This window comes from Eptesicus fuscus, chromosome 9, assembly GCF_027574615.1.
Source record: "Eptesicus fuscus isolate TK198812 chromosome 9, DD_ASM_mEF_20220401, whole genome shotgun sequence".
Taxonomy (NCBI): domain Eukaryota; kingdom Metazoa; phylum Chordata; class Mammalia; order Chiroptera; family Vespertilionidae; genus Eptesicus; species Eptesicus fuscus.
The window spans coordinates 797,814-815,109 of NC_072481.1; positions in this window are offsets into that span (position 1 = coordinate 797,814).

Genomic DNA, 17,296 nt, shown 5'->3' on the forward strand with positions numbered 1-17,296 from the left:
TGCCGGTGGACCCCGCCCCGGACACTGGCCCCGCCCTCGGCCCTGGTCCCGCCTCCGTCCTGGACACTGGCCCCGCCCCCAACGTTAGCCCCGCCCCGGACGCTGGCCCCGCCCCGTGTTAGTCCCACCCCGGCCCTGGTCCCGCCTCCGTCCTGGACACTGGCCCCGCCCCCAACGTTAGCCCCGCCCCGTGTTAGTCCCACCCCGGACACTGGCCCCGCCCCCGGTCCTGGTCCCGCCTCCGTCCTGGCCCCGCCCCTGGCCCTGACACTGGCCCCGCCCCCGCCGGGCATCCCTGTCGGGCCGGGCTGGACCTGGCTATGGAGCTCCGCTCGGACCCCTGCAGGACGAGCGCAGGGGACCCCAACTCCCGCCCCAGCCTGACCCGACCTTCCCCGCCTGCGCGCTGGATCGCGTCTCCTGGGGGACCCCTCGGCCTGCCCTCTGGCCATGAGGCGCCCTGGCCTCCGTGACCCTGTCAGAGCAGAGGGGTCCCGACTCCAACCTTTAGGGAGACTGAGGCCGGAGAGCGGGCTCAGGGGGAGGCGAACTCGCCCCCAGGAACCGTTATTCCGCCGAGGAAGGGGTGCGGGCGGGAGCTGGGGTCAGCGAGGCCTGGGAGGAGGAGGAAGTGGGCAGGCGGTCACGCTGGGTCTGCACCCCATCCCCTCCAGTCAACCCCGCCCCCCCGCCCCCCACAACCAAGCCTCAGTTCCCAGCTCTGTAGACCCCGCTGGCCTTCCCAGGACCGTCACCGGGGTGAGGTGACACAGCCCAGGGCCTGGGCCTGGTCGGGGGTCCTGGGGGAGGGCCTGGGGGGCCTGGGGGAGGGCCTGGGAGGGGCTCCCCTCATTCCTGGCGGGCCCATCGCCAGCCACCGCTGGATGGCCACTTGGTGGCAGCAGAGGCCCAGGCAGCCTCTGCCACTCCCGAGCTTGCAGAGCCCAGAGCCCTGCCTGTGGGCCTGAGGCCGCCCTGGATGACCCGGAGGGTGTGCAGGGGGAGGGGGGGGGGGGCGGGCGGCTGCTCTATGTGGACACAGCAGCTGTCACTCGGGGGCTGGGACTCAGCCGTGTCTGTCTCCCCAGCCATGGGGCTCTGCTCTGCACCGACTTCTGCAGGGGCTCCCAGGGCGCTGTCCCAGCCACCTCAGCCCCTCTCCACGGCACCAACCCCTCCAAGCCCCAGGTCTGGCCTCCCCCGGCCCAGGCCCAGGCCCAAAGTGCAGGCCACTCAAGTGCACGGTCCTCCTCCTCTGACAGGTCGGCCTCCGCGCAGCTCTGAGCACCTGCCTGCGCCAGGGACGGGTCTGGACCCCGGGAACACAGGCGGGGTCCTCACCCCCAGAGCCTCCCAGCGGCGGGCGGACAGCCCCTCAGTGAGTGGGTCGGCTGTGGCAGGAGCTCTGGCTCAGGCCCCTGGACGGCGAGGGGGCTCCCCGCTCCGGCCATGGCAGGTGCCAGCCAACGGAGGACTCCCCGACAGCTGTGCCCGGGGTTCCCTGCCCAGGTCCCAGCTGCCCTGGCTTCAGAGCCGGTCCTGGAAGTGTCACCACACGCCGCACGCCAGCGCGGGGACGTCCAGGAGGCGGCGCCAGGCCTCCCTGAGGCAGAGCACGGCCCTGCCAGCCGCCCGGGGGCGGCCAGTGTGGTGACCAGTGTGTGCCCGGCGCCCGGGCTGGGAGGCTGCGGGGACACCCGGTGAGGAGCCAGGTCCTCCGCGTCCCGGCCACTCTGGCCCCTTCCCCTACGGACCTCACAGGCCTGTCCCCCGAGGGACCGAGTGGGACAGGAGCAGGGAGCGGCCTCAGCTGGTTCCAGGGCGCTGGGCCGGGAGGCGGGCGGGTGCCCAGGCAGTGCAGGCCCCAGGGGCCGTCAGGGCCTCGCTCCAGCCTTTCACACAGAAGCGGCACCCGGTCCTCCCTGGATGCCAGAGGAGGGGCCCAGACCCCAGGCCAGGCCTGCGCTGGCGGCACAGAGGCCCGAGGGCCTGGCGCGCGTGAACGTCAGCCTGGGCTTCTCCTCTCTGGTTTCATCCGGCTGCTGAGGATTAGCTCCCCCCTTCCCCACGGAGACCCGCAGCCCGGGGCCGGGGGCACTTCCGCCGGGAGCTGGTCCACCCGGAGCCGGCACAGCAGGTGCGGCCGTCAGGAAGCCCCCGTCCCCTCGCTCTGCTTTCCGACAGCTGCCACCCCCCCCCCCCAACCCCCAGGCCCCACAGGGACCTTCAGGAGGTGGGACAGGAGCATGTGCCCCCTGACAGCCCCCCTCGTCCTATCCTCGGATCCCCGTGTCCCCGGGAGATGCCGTGGCCGTGGCCGGGCTGGAGAAAGTTTAAAAGTTGAATTTGATTAAAAGGCTCCTGTGTTCTGAGCCACCCGTCACGGTGACAGGCCGAGCCAGGGGACTGGCCGGCACAAGTTTTCCGGAGCCGAACTCACGTTTACAGAGAACATTTCTGTTTGCCGGAGGCACCTCCCCTTTGAGCAGGAAGTGGTCCAGGGGCCAGGGGTGTCGGGCCGGGCCTTGCGGACCCGGAGCGCCCGGCGCTGGGCCCTCACCGTGTGCTCTGGCCTCGCCCACGTGGAGACCTGGTGGCTGGTGAGCCAGACCCCCTCCCCTCCGAGGGACCGGTCCAGAGTCAGGGTGATGTCAGCAGCCAGTGGTCAGGGCCCTCTCCCTCCCCGGCTCCTCCACTGCCCAGGACCAGGGCTGGGGGTGGTCCCCTGGCTCCCCCTGGGGGGGCGTGGGGGAGGGGAGGGCAGGCCTGCCTCTGATGCCCCCAGGGCCCGGCCAGAGTCAGCTGGGCTTGTCCAAGCCCCACTTCAGCCTGGCCGGCGTGGCTCAGGGGCTGAGCGTCGACCTCTGAACCAGGAGGTCACGGTTCCATTCCTTTCAATTTCCCAGTGAAACTGGCGGCCAGCGGGCACGTGCTCTCGGCTCAGAGCTGTCGGGACGGCGCAGCAGCCACCCCGGGCGCCGGTCTGTGCCCGCGGGCTGGGCGGCCTCCTCCCGAGCCCGGCCTCCTGCTGCTCAGCCACACCTGCCCGCCTGTGTGTGCCAAGCAGGCGGCCCCCCCCCCCCCCGGAGCCAGGAGGTGGCACTCGTGGCTGTGTGAGCACCAGGCAGACAAGCTGGATCGAACCAGTTGCCTGGGAAACATGGCGGCTCGGAGGGCACAGCTGGTACGCAGGGACCACCCACCAGGGAGGAACCCGGGCACCAGGGCTCCTCACCCGACAGAGGGCGGGCGTCGACGGCCGGGACTGCCAAGGTCCGCAGGCCAAAGCCGAGGCCTGGCACAGCCTCCAGCCCCCGCCCCAGGAGCCCCAGAGGCAAGGGGCAGCTTGGGGGGTGAGAGAGACAGGGACCTCATTTCCAAGCCCCTGTCCTGCCACCCCCTGCCTCCTGGATGGTGACCCTCCCGGCATTCACAGTGACCTGGTCACTCCCGGGAGGTCCCCACTTCTCCCACCCCCAACCGGCTCCTCTGCCCGCCCCCCAGCCCCTCAGCTGCCCCGCAGGCCTCATTGGATGCAGGCAGAAGGGGGGGCGGCTGGCGGGGTCACAGCCCGGGGCAGGGCTGGCCTCTCCCCTCAAAGCCCTGTGGCACCTTCCACCTTTGGGCCACCTGGCCCCTCCGAGAGGCAGGCCCGGGAGGGTAACAGGAAGTGGGAGAACCCCGGAGGTGAGGGAGGGGGTGGAGCGGGGAGGGGAGGGGGGGCCCTGGGCTGTTGTGGGTCCTTCGCTGGAGCACAGCCCAGCACGGCCATGGGCACCTCCCCGGCTGCCACCCCAGGACAGTGCTTCCCGCCCCCCCATGGCATTGGGCCCCGTTGGAGCTGGGAGGGCCCACCAGCGGCCGGCCAGGCCCTGGAACAGCCCGCCGCCCCTCTCCCACCATCTCCTTCCCCCGCAGGACCCCGGCTTCTCTGTGGCCGAAGCCCCTCCCACAGAGCTGGGCAGGCGGCCACGGCCTGGGCGGTCCTGCGTGGGGTCGGCCCAGCACCTCCTTCCCTCCGGGGAAGCCTGGCCTGGCTGCCCGCCCTCCAGGGAGCGACAGCAGGTGGCTGAGGCCTGAGCAGCCCTTCACGCCCGGCTCAGGCTGATGGTGCCCCCAGGCTCTGCCAGGGGTGGAGGCGGGGGGGTGGGGGCCAGGTGTGCAGGTCCCCCATTTGTCAGAACCAAACTGGGATGCAGACATGAGGTTGCATCAGGGCCAGAGCGAGTGAGCTGCTGGGCCCCTCTGTTCCCCCATCCTGCCCCGGAGGCACCCAGGTGCCTGGGGGGGGGGGGGGGGGGACTGGCCCTCTGCACTCACTCCCCAGGCACCAGCCTGCACCAGCCCCGTGATAGGGGGTGCTCCTCCCTCCTCCCCCCACGGACAGATGGGCCCTGAGGCTGGGCCCCCCATTGTCCCTGTGCCGTAGGCCATGTGACAGCGAGCACCGGGCTGGGGCTTGAACCGGGTCCCTGGGCTGAGCGGCCTGAGCCACGACCTTGCTGACTCTGTGCCCAAGTGACCTTGTGTGGGGGTCAGGGTCAGGGTCAGGGTCAGGGTCAGGGAGTGAGGGACGTGCTGGGCACACAGAGCGCCTGGGAGACCCAGCCCGAGTCTGGGCAGAGGGTGAGGCCTGCTCTTCCCTCCCCGGTGCCCAGCTGCCCCCGGCTGCTCCCGGGACCGATGGACAGCCCTGTCCCAGCCCGATGGGCCCGCATGGCCAGCCGCCCAGGCCCGCAGCCGGGTCCGGGTCTGGTGCCCGTCCTGCCAGCATCACTGGCCTGTGCACCCGTGGCCGTGGGGGACCCCAGAGGAGCCGCACTGACCAGCAGCCCAAACTTCCGCCGCCCAGTGGAGCCGGGTGGTCAGGGCTCCCAAATAGCAGCTCGTCTTCCCCGCGATGCGCGAGGAGGCGTCCGGCCGCAGGGCGCAGGGAAGGGCCCCGCCAAGTGTGCAGACCCCAGGCCGGCCCTGCGGCCCCGCGGCCCCGGGGTCACGGCGCCTCTCTGAGGACCACAGCCTGGGGCCCACTCACCCCCAGGTGCCCAGGGCGTGTGGGTGCAGGCAGGGTGCCCGCAGGGGGAACTCCAAGGCCTTTGGAAACGGGGATGGACCTGGGCTGACGGGCAGACGATGCCCTGGGGGCGTGGGGTGCAGACCCTCCGAGGAGGGCGCACTGGGGGCAGCCTGGGGGCAGTCCTGCCCGCCCTACCCCGACCCACACAGGAGCCTCCGCTCTGCTCCCGCTTCCGGCGTTTCCAGCCCGGGGTCGAAGCCTCAGAGCTCCCGGCGGCCATTCTGCTCACACTGTGCGTTCTATGTTCTCTGTGTGTGTGCACATGTACATGCGATGTGTGTGCACATGGGTGTGTACATGTGATGTGTGTGCATGTGATGTGTGTTTGTGTGTGCTCATGTATTGTGTGCATACATGTGGTGTGTGAACGTGTGGTGTGTGTACATACATGCTCATGTATTGTGTGTGTGGTGTATGTGCACATGGGTGTGTTCATGTGAACTGTGTGTGCATGTGTACATGTCCTGTGTCCCTGCCCCAGAGCAGGAGCCCAGCGCTCTCCCAAAGGGGAAACTGAGGCTGTAGGGCTCAGCCACATCCCCAGGTGCACCTCAGCCATTCGGCCGCCAAGCGCCTGCTGGGGGCGGTCCTGAGGCCTGTGAGGGGTCCAGGCCCAGTGGCCCCTGGAGTGGCTGGTCCCCGCCGCCTCCCGCCTCCCGCCTGCTCTCTCTTCCCCCCACTCTGCCCTCTCTCCCTCCCCTCCCCTCTCCCCTTCCTGGCAGGCAGACTGCAATCCAAACCTGTTGTTCGCTCCAGCCCTGCAGTTGTCTGCCAGCCCGTCCAAGTTCAACATTACTCTCGGGGCCAGAGCCCGCGGGAGCGCGGCCTGAGGTGGACGGTCTGCGGAGGGCGCTGGCCTTGGCCTCCACCCAGCGCCCTCCACAGACCGTCCACCCTCCCCGTGGGTCTGTGGGGCGCTGGGTACGGGCCGGGTGGTCGGCGGCAGCCCTCGGCCTGCGCCCAGGTCCCGCCAGCCCCGGGTCCCGCCTTCGAAGTGGCCTATTTACTTAACCCCTGCACTGCGGCCCGAGTGGGCAGGACCCTGGGCAGCAGGGAGGGGCTGCTGGGACAGAGAGGGGCTGGAGCTGGGCGAGGGCCTCCCCTCGGGGTCCCTCTCGCCCTGAGCCAGGCTGGGGCGGGGCCGGGAACAAAGTGTCCAGCAAAACAGCCTCATCTGGTTCCAATCGCGTCCTCCTTTGGCCTCAGTTTTCCCAGCAGGAAAGTGGGGGCCCGGCTGCGGGTCGCACCTCCCTCCACCCTCGGGCACTGCCCACGGCCCGGGCAGCGGCCACCTAGCAGCCAGCATGGCCCGTGGCTGGGGGGCCTCCGGGGTCAGAGCAGCGACCTCAGCCCCTGACCCCTGGGGGTGAACAGGGGTTCCTGTCCCTGCTCCCCTCCTGCTACCCGCCTCTCGTGACCCTGCCCTCCCCCTCTGTGGGGGCCCTGCTGCCAGGACGCCCACCTCTCCCCCTCTCCTCCCAGGAGCCCCTGGACCCGGCTCCCCGCCTGCCGCACCCGCCTGTTCTTCCTGAGAGCAGGTCCCCGCGAGCCCTGAGGGACGGGGCGCCTGCCGCTCGATCAACTCCTCCGCCTGGCCTGGGCCCCCCCACCCCCCCGCACAGCCCTGCAGGCCAGGCCCCGCCTGGGCAGGGCACGCCACGGCCTGAGCTCAGACCAGGGCCTCCTGTGGGGGCCTAAGTGTCTGGAGGAAGGGCAGGGGCAGGAGCCTGGGCCTGACACGCCCCCCCATGTCCCCCCAGTGAGGAGGGCGGGGACAGAGGCCACAGAGAGCGGGCGGGGCTGCCTGTGGGTAACGGTGAGGGGCCAGGCCCCCTGTCCTCCCTGCCGCCCCTCCCTGTCCCACAGCCCCTGACCCCTGTCCCATAGACCCCAGAGCCCTTGTCTGCCCTCCTGCCTTCTGCCCAGATGGAGCCTGTTGAAGTAGGTGCTTTTTTATACACAGAATACATTTTTATTGACTTCAGAGAGGAAGGGAGAGGGAGAGATAGAAACATCAATGATGAGAGTGAATCATTGACCAGCTGCCTCCTGCACGCCCCACAATGGGGACCGAGCCCGCAACCTGGGCACGTGCCCTGACCGGGAATTGAACTGTGACCTCCTGGTTCATAGGTCGACACTCAACCTCTGAGCCACACGGGCCGGGCTGAAGTAGGTGCTTAACTGAACAGGCCGTGCCCACCGCCCTTAGAGCCCCCATGGCGGGCACCTGGGCCAGCAGCAGGGTCTTCGCCCACCGGGCCGGGGCCTCTCCCAGGGCCCCTCCTGGCACCGGCCGGCACTCAGCCAGGGACAGGGCGGCTCCGCGGGGCGGGCGGAAAGGCCCACCTCCCCAGCGCCGTGCTCCCGTGCGCCTTCCCGTGCGCGCGCGTCTGTGTGGGGTTCGGGCCGGGCCGCCCACCTGCCTGCCTCGTGCCCGGACCTGCGGTGCGCCTGCCCCGTCCAGGGAGGCGAGTTGGGACTTCGTACCCGAGACCCAGCGGGAAGGCAGGAATGCGGCCTCGAAACCGCCTCTCGAGCCGAGGCTGCAGCCGGACGCCATCGAACGGAGGGCGGCCCTGCCCTCGTGCGGCCTGTGCCGGGGGCTCCAGCCCCCCACAAAGCCCGCAGCCCCCCTGTTCCCCTCATTCCTACCCCACCACGCCTGTGTCCAGGCCAAGGGGCGGGGGGGCTGGAGGTTATTTAGTCGTGTGGGGTGACGGGAGGAGCAGGCCCTGCTCAGGGACGGACCCCAGCCCCCCACAGGCAGGTGCAGGCCTGCACAAGCTGGGGACTCAGGGCCACGAGGGAGGGCGCTTCTGGGGGGGGGGGGCGCTGGGGAGGGGGTGCAGCTCCCCAAGTGCCCTCGGCGAGGCTCTGCAGGGCTTCCCCGCCATTCCTGCTCCCGTCCCAGGCCACAGCCAAGCAGGCACCCGGGGTGGGGTGCTTCTCCAGGAGGGGGGACCAGGGTGCAGGCAGCCCCCGCCCGCACCCCCTTCGGGTCAGAGGGGGCCCCCAGCCCTGAGGGTCCCGTCCCTGGCGTAGGCTGCAGGCAGAGCTCAGGGCGGTGCTGCCGGGCAGCAGTGTAGAGGGCGGCCCAGCCAGAGACTCAGCCCGATGACCAAGAGCCGGGCCCCTCCTCCAGCTGCTGAGGGGGACGGAGGGATGGGGGGGGCGGCCTGCAGCAGCCTGGACGTGGCCACCAGCCAGCAGGAGGGCAGCAGCCCTGGCCCGGGCGTCCAGCAGCCTCCACAAGGGGCCAGCTGCCACGGGCACTCTGGCGGGCGCGGGGCAGACCAGGCCACAGGCCTCCTGGTGCACTCGCCACCTCTGCCAGCTGCTGGGGCCGCCCCGGCTCCGATGGATGCCACAGGGGCTTCCCGGGCCAGCAAGGCCCCTGCCCGGCCTCCCGGCTCTCCCCCGCCCCCGCCCCCCCCTCCCGCCCCAGGGCCTGCGGCAGCTCCCACAGGGCGGCCGATGGCGGGATGGGGATGGAGGGGAGGCAGCTCCTGGGCCCGTGCCCTCTGCCCGGGGCCCCAGCACAGCCTCTCGGGGGCACAGAGAGGGACGCCGCCCGAGGCCCAGCGCCGGGCCAGCAGGAGAGAGGCCAGCGGGGCCCGCAGACCCGGGGTCTGACTTGGGGAGCTGGGGCGGGGGTGTGAGCAGAGCCCGGGCGGCCTGCAGCCCTCGCGCGGCTCAGCGGTGCCTCCAGGCCTGAGCGGCAGGAAAGGGAAAGGTGACGTCACTGCTGCCTGGAATCTGCTGTTTGGAGGCGTCGCCATGGAGACCGGAAGGCTCAGGGTGGGTAAAAATAGCAAACCCAAGAGGGTGTAAGTTCCAAGAACTGGAGTCTGTAAAGAAAGGAAAGCTGGGCCTGCTCCTGGCGGGGCCTGGGGTGCTGGCTCTGCGGGCGCACGCTGGCGGGCGCGAGGTCCCGTCCCTGCCGGAGCTTTGTCCCCGAGCAGCAGGGTGTGGCGGTGCGGCCGGCTCCCGCAGGGACAGGGGCCGACTGCAAGTCCAGAGCACAAGGGCTTCCGATGGGCGGGGCTGGGAGAGGTCCGTGCAGGCCCCCCCTTCCCCCCAATTCTCCGTGGAAAGAGGAAGCGGGGCCACCAGCCCCGCCAGGCCGTGGACAGGCCTCCAGCCTCCGCTCGGTGCCACGCTGTTCCCGGCTCCAGCCCCGTGGCCCCCAGGGACGGTCCCTCCGGGCGAGGAGGCGCCTGCGGCTCCTCTCAGGCCCTTCGGGTGCCCGGCCCTCGGCCTGTACGACCCTCGTGTCCACCGTGCCCTCCGGGTCACCCTTGGCTCCAGGCCACAGGAGGTCCCTGGACCCCTCTCCCCTGATGCCCAGTCCTGGGGTCCCCCTGCAGCTTCGAGGAGGGCTGCGCCCCCAGGTGGCACTTCGCTGGGTCCTCTGTTCTGACCAAACTGAAATCTGGGTGCTGCCCCGCCCGAGAGCGCCCGTCCCCGCCAAGGGCACCAGGTGGGGCTGCCACCGGGGGAGCCCCCCACCCCAAGACCAGAGCACCTCACCCCGGACAGTGTGTCAGCAACACCCGCCCACGGGGCCTGGGGTGCTGGCCCCGGGGTGCCCACTTCCTAGGGTGCCTGGAAGGAACCGCGTCTCGTCTCCTGCAGAAGCCCTGGTCCTCGGGGTGCTGGAGGAGGGGCCTGGGTGGGGCTGGGGGCGCCCCCTGGGTTTCGGTGGCTGGTGCTCGGATGGGGAGAGGGGAAATGGAGCCGCGTGCGGGGAACAGCTCACACGCCTTATGTAACGAGTGAGCTCACTGCCGCGCCTGCCAGGAATGACGGCAGGAGGGCGGAGGGGCCTGCCGGGGAACTGAGAGGGGCCGGGGCCTGTGGGGCGGAGGGGCTGCTGGGTGCAGGGCGTGGCCAGAACCCCCTTGTCGTCCCGCCCCCTGGGCCAGCCAGATGCTGGCAGGACCTCGGTGTCAGAACCCCGGCCCTGCGACGCCCCCGGGACCCTCTGGGAGCAGCTCGGAGCCTCGGGGGGAGGGGTCAGCTGCCCTCTGCTCGCTGCTCCCGCCTCAGCGGAGGGGGGGGGTGCTCTGCTGCTCTGGGGTGGCCTCTCCTTCCTCCCCTCCTGCCAGATGCCGCCCCCAGCCATGCAAGCCTCCTCCCTCTGGGCTGTGGGGTCCCCCACCTCCCCTGTGACAGGCCCCGACCCCGAGGCCAGCCCAGCCGCCCTGTCCCAGGAGGGGAAGGGGCTGCAGGGGGGACGCAGTGGGGCTGCAGGCAGCTCCTGGGGCTGAGGGGCTGAGAGCAGAGCCCCTCGGCCGCACGGGCGCCTGCCCCCAGCCCCGCAGCGTGGAGTACCTGCCTCCTGTTGGAGGATGGCCTGGGGCCCCAGCCTCCTCTCCTCAGACCCTTGTCAGGCCCCGCCCCCTCACTCCAGGGCCCCGGACAGGGAAGGGCAGTGAGTGCAGAGGGACAACGGTGCGGGGGCCTGGGCCAGGGCATAGGCGCCCCAGATGGTGCTGGGCGTGCAGCGAGGGGCAGCCCTGCTCCCAGACGGTGGGCAGTGCCGTGGGGAGGGGGCCTCCTGGGGGAGTGGGCAGCCAGGGCGGGGCTGGGGCGGGAGGGGCGAGTCCTGCATAGAACTGGAGGCGGACCTCCGGCCTCACTGGCTGCTGGGGGGTAAGGTGGGTGGAGGGGCTCTGGGGTCCCTGGGGTGGGTTCTCAGAGCACCTCCTGGTCCCCGCCCACCCCCAGAGCCCTCCTGTGGCGCCTCCCCCCCCTCCCCCCGCATGGCTGCCTCACCTGGTTCCCGTGCCCTTGCACGTGTGAACGGGCCGCCCCGAGCCTGGCAGGCCCGGCTGTGAGTCTGGGATGGTGCCACCCCTGGTGCCTGGAGGGCAGACGCCTGAGGGCTCAGAGCCTGTGGGCCTGCTCCCATCTGACCTGGCCCGGGCGACTGGTCACGGCGGCGCTCGGGCCGGGGCCAAGGCGGGAAGGTGCGGGTGCAACACTGCGCGAGGACCCGCCCTCCTGCCCCGTCGTGCCCCGTGCCCCTGGCGGCACTCAGCAGTGACTGTGGGGCCAGGGGACGGCCCCCTCCCCCTCGGACCCCGCGTTCCCCGAGGAGGGGCTCTGGCCCAGGGCCACAGGGCACAGGCGGGGGCGGCCAGCCTTTGATCGGCCAGGTGTGGCCGGGGCCCCGGGCAGCACGGCCAGCGAGGTGCACATTCCGAGCGGCACGGGACGCTCCAGGGGCCAGGGGCCTGCGGGTGGAGGCGGGGCCGGGGCCGGGGCAGGCTCTCAGGCTCCTCCAGGCCAGGCCTGGCTGCAGTGACCCCCGGCCGAGGACACGTCCCCAGAGCCAGGCCAGCAGCCCCCGGGCCGGAGCCCCAGGCAGGCGAGGCCTCCGTGCGCCTCCCGGTTCCTGCTGCCGCCGCAGGGCTCTCCCCGGGGAAGGGGCACCAGAGCCGCCCGCCCCCCAGCCCCTGGCCTGGGGCCTGGGCCAGGCCCCTCCATCCCGGGTGTGGCCAAGCCATCCCCCCAGGGCAGCCCAGTGCCTGCCCGGGCCCGAGAGGCTGCCCGGCCCTGGCGTTGCCCCGTCCGGCGGCGTCCGCAGCCGAGGCCGGGCCGTCAGGTTGGCAGTGCCACGGAGCCCGGGGCTGGCACGGAACCGGGCCCGCTTCTCCTCCTCCCACCTCCCGGAAGCCAAGGGCAGCGGCGGGCAGGGGCGGGCTGTGGGGTGCTGTCCGCAGTGGGAGAGGGAGGGACCTAAAGGCACAGCCCAGGCAGGCACCCCACTGCGAGGCCGGCTCCCGCTCTCCAGGGTGAGACTAGCGGGACTCCCGGCATCGCCTTTCTCGACCCCACGACACAGGTCTGGGCTTCGTGCTGGATGCTGGGACCCACGTGTGACCCCGCTCAGGCCCCAGCCCCCGACCCCCTCCAGGGGAGGCCCACTCACACCCTCCGCCTGTGGGACATTAGCCCTCGTAGGGTCCAGGCGGCTGACCCCACAGACGGTTCCAGGAGGGAGGGAGGGAGGGAGGGTCCCTCCCGGCCGGAAGGGTCCAGAAGAAACAACAGTGAAGATCAACAAAGCTGAGAGCAGCTTTTCTGGGACTGGAGAGCGCAGGTCAGCGCAAAGAAGTGCAAGTCTCTGCTCGCGCCGGTTAGAGCGAGCGTCGTGGATAGAGCGTCGGCCCGTGGACCGGAGGGTCCCGGTTCATTTCCTGTCAAGGGCACGCACCCCGTGGCAGGCTGGATCCCAGTGCGGGGGCCAGCCAATCGCCGTGTCTCTCTTACCGATGTCTCTCTCTCTCCCTCACTCCCTTCCACTCTCTAAAAGTCAATGGAAAAATCTCCTCGGGGGAGATTAACAACAAAAACCTCTGTAGCTCCCTCACTCGGCGGGCAGACCCTGCTTCCGTGTTTCCCGACACGGGACCTCCAGGCTGGAGAAACCGGGAAACCTAAGTGCCGCGGCGGCGGCGGCGGCGGCCGGTCGCCAGTGTCCTGTCATCGTCGCTTTAAACGCTGTGGGTCCCACTCTGACCCCTTCCTCCGCCGACGACTGGTGCAGAGTGTTCCGGAACGTCCCGGATTTGGGCGCTTGGCGGTGGGAATGTCAGTTTGTTTTCGCTTGTTATTTATTTTTAGTTTAGAGCACTGGTTTGTTTGTTTGAATTCTTACCCAAGAAAGATACACAGATTAGGAAGAAAAGAATCCCGGAGAGAACCCAGAGGGCGGCATCCTCGTGCCAAGTCTGCAGAGGTCCCCACGCCCTCCTGGTGCTGGCCCGGCGCCCTGGCAGCAGCCCTCGATTCTTTCAGCTGCTGCTTTGACCCATCTCATCTCCTCCTCCATCTCCATCTCCATCTCCATCTCCTCCTCCATCTCCATCTCCATCTCCATCTCCTCCTCCATCTCCATCTCCATCTCCATCTCCATCTCTTCCTCCATCTCCATCTCCTCCTCCATCACCATCTCCATCTCCATCACCATCTCCATCTCCATCTCCTCCTCCATCACCATCTCCACCTCCATCTCCATCTCCATCTCCTCCTCCATCACCATCTCCATCTCCATCTCATCTCCATCTCCATCTCCTCCTCCATCTCCATCTCCATCTCCTTCTCCTTCTCCATCTCCATCTCCATCTCCTTCTCCATCTCCACCTCCACCTCCACCTCCATCTCCATCTCCATCTCCATACCTATATCCACATCCATATCCATATCCATATCCATATCTATATCTATATCTATATCCATATCTATATCTATATCTATATCTATATCTATATCTATATCATCTATATCTATCTTTTATTGATTTCAGAGAGGAAGGGAGAGGGAGAGATAGAAACATCAATGATGCGAGAGAATCATGGATTGGCTGCCTCCTGCACGCCCCACACTGGGGATCAAGCCCTTAACCCGGGCCTGTGCCCTGACCGGGAATTGAACCCTGACCTCGTGGTTCATAGGTCGATGCTCAACCACTGAGCCCCTCGGCCGGGCTGTCTGCTGCTTCCTGTCTGATTCTCCTCCCATTTCCAGGTGTGTTCTCGCTGCTTTCCCCGGGAGGACAGTTCCTGACACGGCGAGCTGCCTGGGCTCTCCCCAGCACCCCCACCCCCACCCTGCTCTCTCCGCCCCCTCTCCAGGGGAGGCACTGCATCCTCGGGGCGTGCCCGGCTCCAGCTGCGTCAGCACGGTGCACTTTAGTTCCCTGGAGTTGTTTGCTGGCTGCAGTTTCTGGCCGCGGCTTCTCCCTGTGCCTGTGGCTGTCCCTCCCCGTCTCTCAGGCTCCCCTGACGCTTTGACCTGGTGAAGGCATCGGCATCCTGTCTTCCGGTCACCCTGACCTCTGCCCTGGCCTGGCTGGCTGCTCCCCAGCTCCACCTCCAGGCCGAGCGCTGTCTCCATGTCCCCTCCGACCCCTTCCTAGACCCACAGCCCCTTCCCAGCTCGGGTTGTTGTGACGGAAGCTGGAAGCCCTGCACCGCCCAGTCCCACCCAGTGGCTGCTGCTCCCTCCCCCGCTCACCTGGGGCTCCAGTGCCCTCCTGCCTCCCGCACCTCGGAGCTCCCTTGCGCGTGTCTTCCCTGGCGGTGCAGAGGGGGTGCAGAGGGGTGCAGAGGGGGTGCAGAGGGGTGCAGAGGGGGTGCAGAGGGATGCAGAGGGGTGCAGAGGGGTGCAGAGGGCCGTGTGCTCTGGGCGCCTGGCGATGGCTGGGCAGGGCAGATCCTCCCGAGGGCGTTGGAGTTGGAGTCACGGGAGGGGGGTGGGGGGGGGCGCGGCTCCACGTGTCCCTGTGTCCGTCCGCTCCGCTCAGGCCTCGCCCGAGGGCCCGAGGGTAGGACTGCTGGAGCCCCTGCTGGGCTGCTCAGTGAGGCCGCCCACACCCCCACACCGGCCTGAGAGCTGGGGTCTGCCCTGGCTGGGGTGGCTCAGTGGAGAGAGCGCCGGCCTGCGGACTGAGGGTCCTGGGTTCGATCCCCAGTCAGGGCGTGCAGGAGGCAGCCAGCCAATGGTCTCTCTCACCACTGATGCTTCTCTCTCTCTTCCTCTCCCTTCCTCTCTCAAATCAATAAAAATGTATTTTTAAAAAGGCGTGTTTCCTACCTTCCCAGTTTCCAGCTTCCAGAAAAGCCGCAGGAACAGCGCCTGACGGGTGGCGGCGGCACGGGGTCCTGCACCCCAGACGAGGGCGCCGCGCACCCCGTCCCGGGCTGGGTCCCCGACCACACCGAGGCTTCCTGGGGGTCCCGTTAACGCCCTCGGGAGTGAGGCGATCCCGGGGCCGCACCTGGTGCCGGGCCTTCCCGCCTGTTCAGTCCCCACGGGTCCAGAACATTCCGCGGCCTTTCCCTGACTGCCGGCCTGACACAGGTTCCGGCCCGTCCCGGACAAAGCCCCCCCCTTCCCGTGTGGGCGTCTGAGGTGTCCTCCCTGGCAGGAGTGTGGTGGCCATGACGTGGGGGGCGGGACCGAGGTTGACCCGGAGGCCGGGGGCACCCACCCGATGGCCCCGTGACGGTGGCCCGGCCTGTGTCTCCCCTGGGTGCCCGCGCTTCCTCCCCTGCGACGAACGGGAGCCTTGCGGGAGCACCTTTGAACTCTGCAAGAGCCCATCCCGCACCAAACCCTCAGCGTGGGAACACATCCACTTCACTTTATGTTTATATTTCTTTATTGATCTCCGAGAGGAAGGGAGAGGGAGAGAGAGAAAGATCAATGATGAGAGAGAATCGTGGATCGGCTGCCTCCTGCACGCCCCCTACTGGGGATCGAGCCCGCAACCTGGGCATGTGCCCTTGGCCGGAATCGAACCCGGGACCCTTCAGTCCTCAGGCCGACGCTCTGTCCACTGAGCCACACCGGCTGGGGCTGAATACACTTATTTTAATAAATATTCACCTATGCATGGGCTTGTGGTTTCCTGTTTTATTCTCTGGTTATGTTCAATGTTCTTTGATTTCCCCTGGGGCCCGGGGGCGGGGCGGGGGGCTCCGTGTCCTCTGACCTGCCGGCCCTGCTGTGAGCCCTCGGTCCCTCCTGGCCCCGGGGCCCGCCATTCTCTAAAGCACTCTGGTTCCTCTCTTTTTTTATTTACTTTTTAATCCTCACCCGAGGGTATGTTGTTTTTTTTTTAAAAAAACTGATTTGAAAGAGAGAGAGGAAGGGAGAGAGAGAGAAAAGCATCGATCGGTTGCCTCCTGCACCTGCCCCAACCGGGGGTCCCACAGCCTACGTATGTGCCCTGACTGGGAATCGAACCCGAAACCTCTCGGTGTGCGGGACGAGGCCCCAACCAGCCGAGCCTGGTTCCTTCCAGCGGAGGATGGAACGTAGAAACCGAGACGCGGTTCTCGGTGGGCTGACCGCGGGGTGCGGGGAGCCGCCGCTCGGGCCCCTCTCTGGACTCAGCTACCGACGAAGCGGAGGTCTGCACGCACGTCCTCACCTGCCGCTGCTCCACTTGCTCACAAACACTGAGGCGCGTTCATGGCGAATTCCAGCCCGAACCACAGGGTCCCACAGGGTCCCCGGGTGCGAACGCCCACCTCGGCCGCGAGGCACCGACGCTCCTCACCGGAGCTGTGCCCCCTGCTGCTCTCTCCCTGCTCCGGGGGCTGTGCCCCCCGCTGTGCCCAGGACCCAGCTCCCCGGGCAGGAGGCTGCCAGGCTGCACACACACGTGCCGGGCCTGCCCCCCCCCCCCCGGCCCCGCCCCGGCTGCTCTGCTGGGATGGCCTCACAAGTCAACCCTCGGCACCGTCTTCGCGCTGAGGTTGCCTGTGGTAGAACCAAAGACAAAGGTCTTTTCTAAGCTGTTAAGATCATGTTACCCGAGAACATTTATTCAGATTCAAAGTTTTAAGACAATGTCTTTTTAAAAAATACGTCTTTATTGATGTCAGAGAGGAAGGGAGAGGGAGAGGGAGAAACATCGATGATGAGAGAGAATCATGGATCGGCTGCCTCCTGCACGCCCCCCGCTGGGGATGGAGCCCGCAACCCGGGCATGTGCCCTGACCGGGAATCGAACCCGTGACCTCCTGGTTTGTAGGTCGATGCTCAACCGCTGAGCCCCGACGGCCGGGCCTCTTGGGTTTTAAATGCTCCTTTCCTAATCTCATATTTGCACCCAGAGAAGTCAAGGGAGTGAGGACAGGATGGGTCATCCCCAGGGCACAGGTTTTTCTGGGGGTGGGGGTGGGGGTGGGGAGGGGCTCACGTCCACGGTGGGGAGCAGTCTGGTTTTCAAACATGGAGCCCTAAACCCTGAACCTCAGACCCCAGCTCCTCCCCGGGCGCCTGCCTGGGTCTGCAGCCAGGAAGGTGTGTGGTCACCTGCCCGCCCACCCGAGCTACCTGCCTCTCCAGAAACCTGCCTGCACCTCAAGGTCTGCAGAGATGCCCGGCCAGCGCCCTGGGCCGGCGCTGCCCCCAGCAGCACTGGTTTGAGGTCAGTGCCAGCCTCCACTGGGGAGGTAGGAGCAGCAGGTGACACGCTGAAGGCCACCCAAGCTGAAGTGGGTGTGGTCCCAGGCCCCTCAACGCCCAGGCTGGTGTGGGTGCCCTCACTGGTGTGGAGAAAAAGGTGCTACCATCCTCCCTCAGGTTGAAAACAGACAGGACTGCTCCCGACTTCAAGTCCCCACCCCCAGGCCTCCTCTGGGGGCCACCCCGCCCGCCTGTCCAAGTTCCGCTCCCTAGTCCTCTGCCATCAGG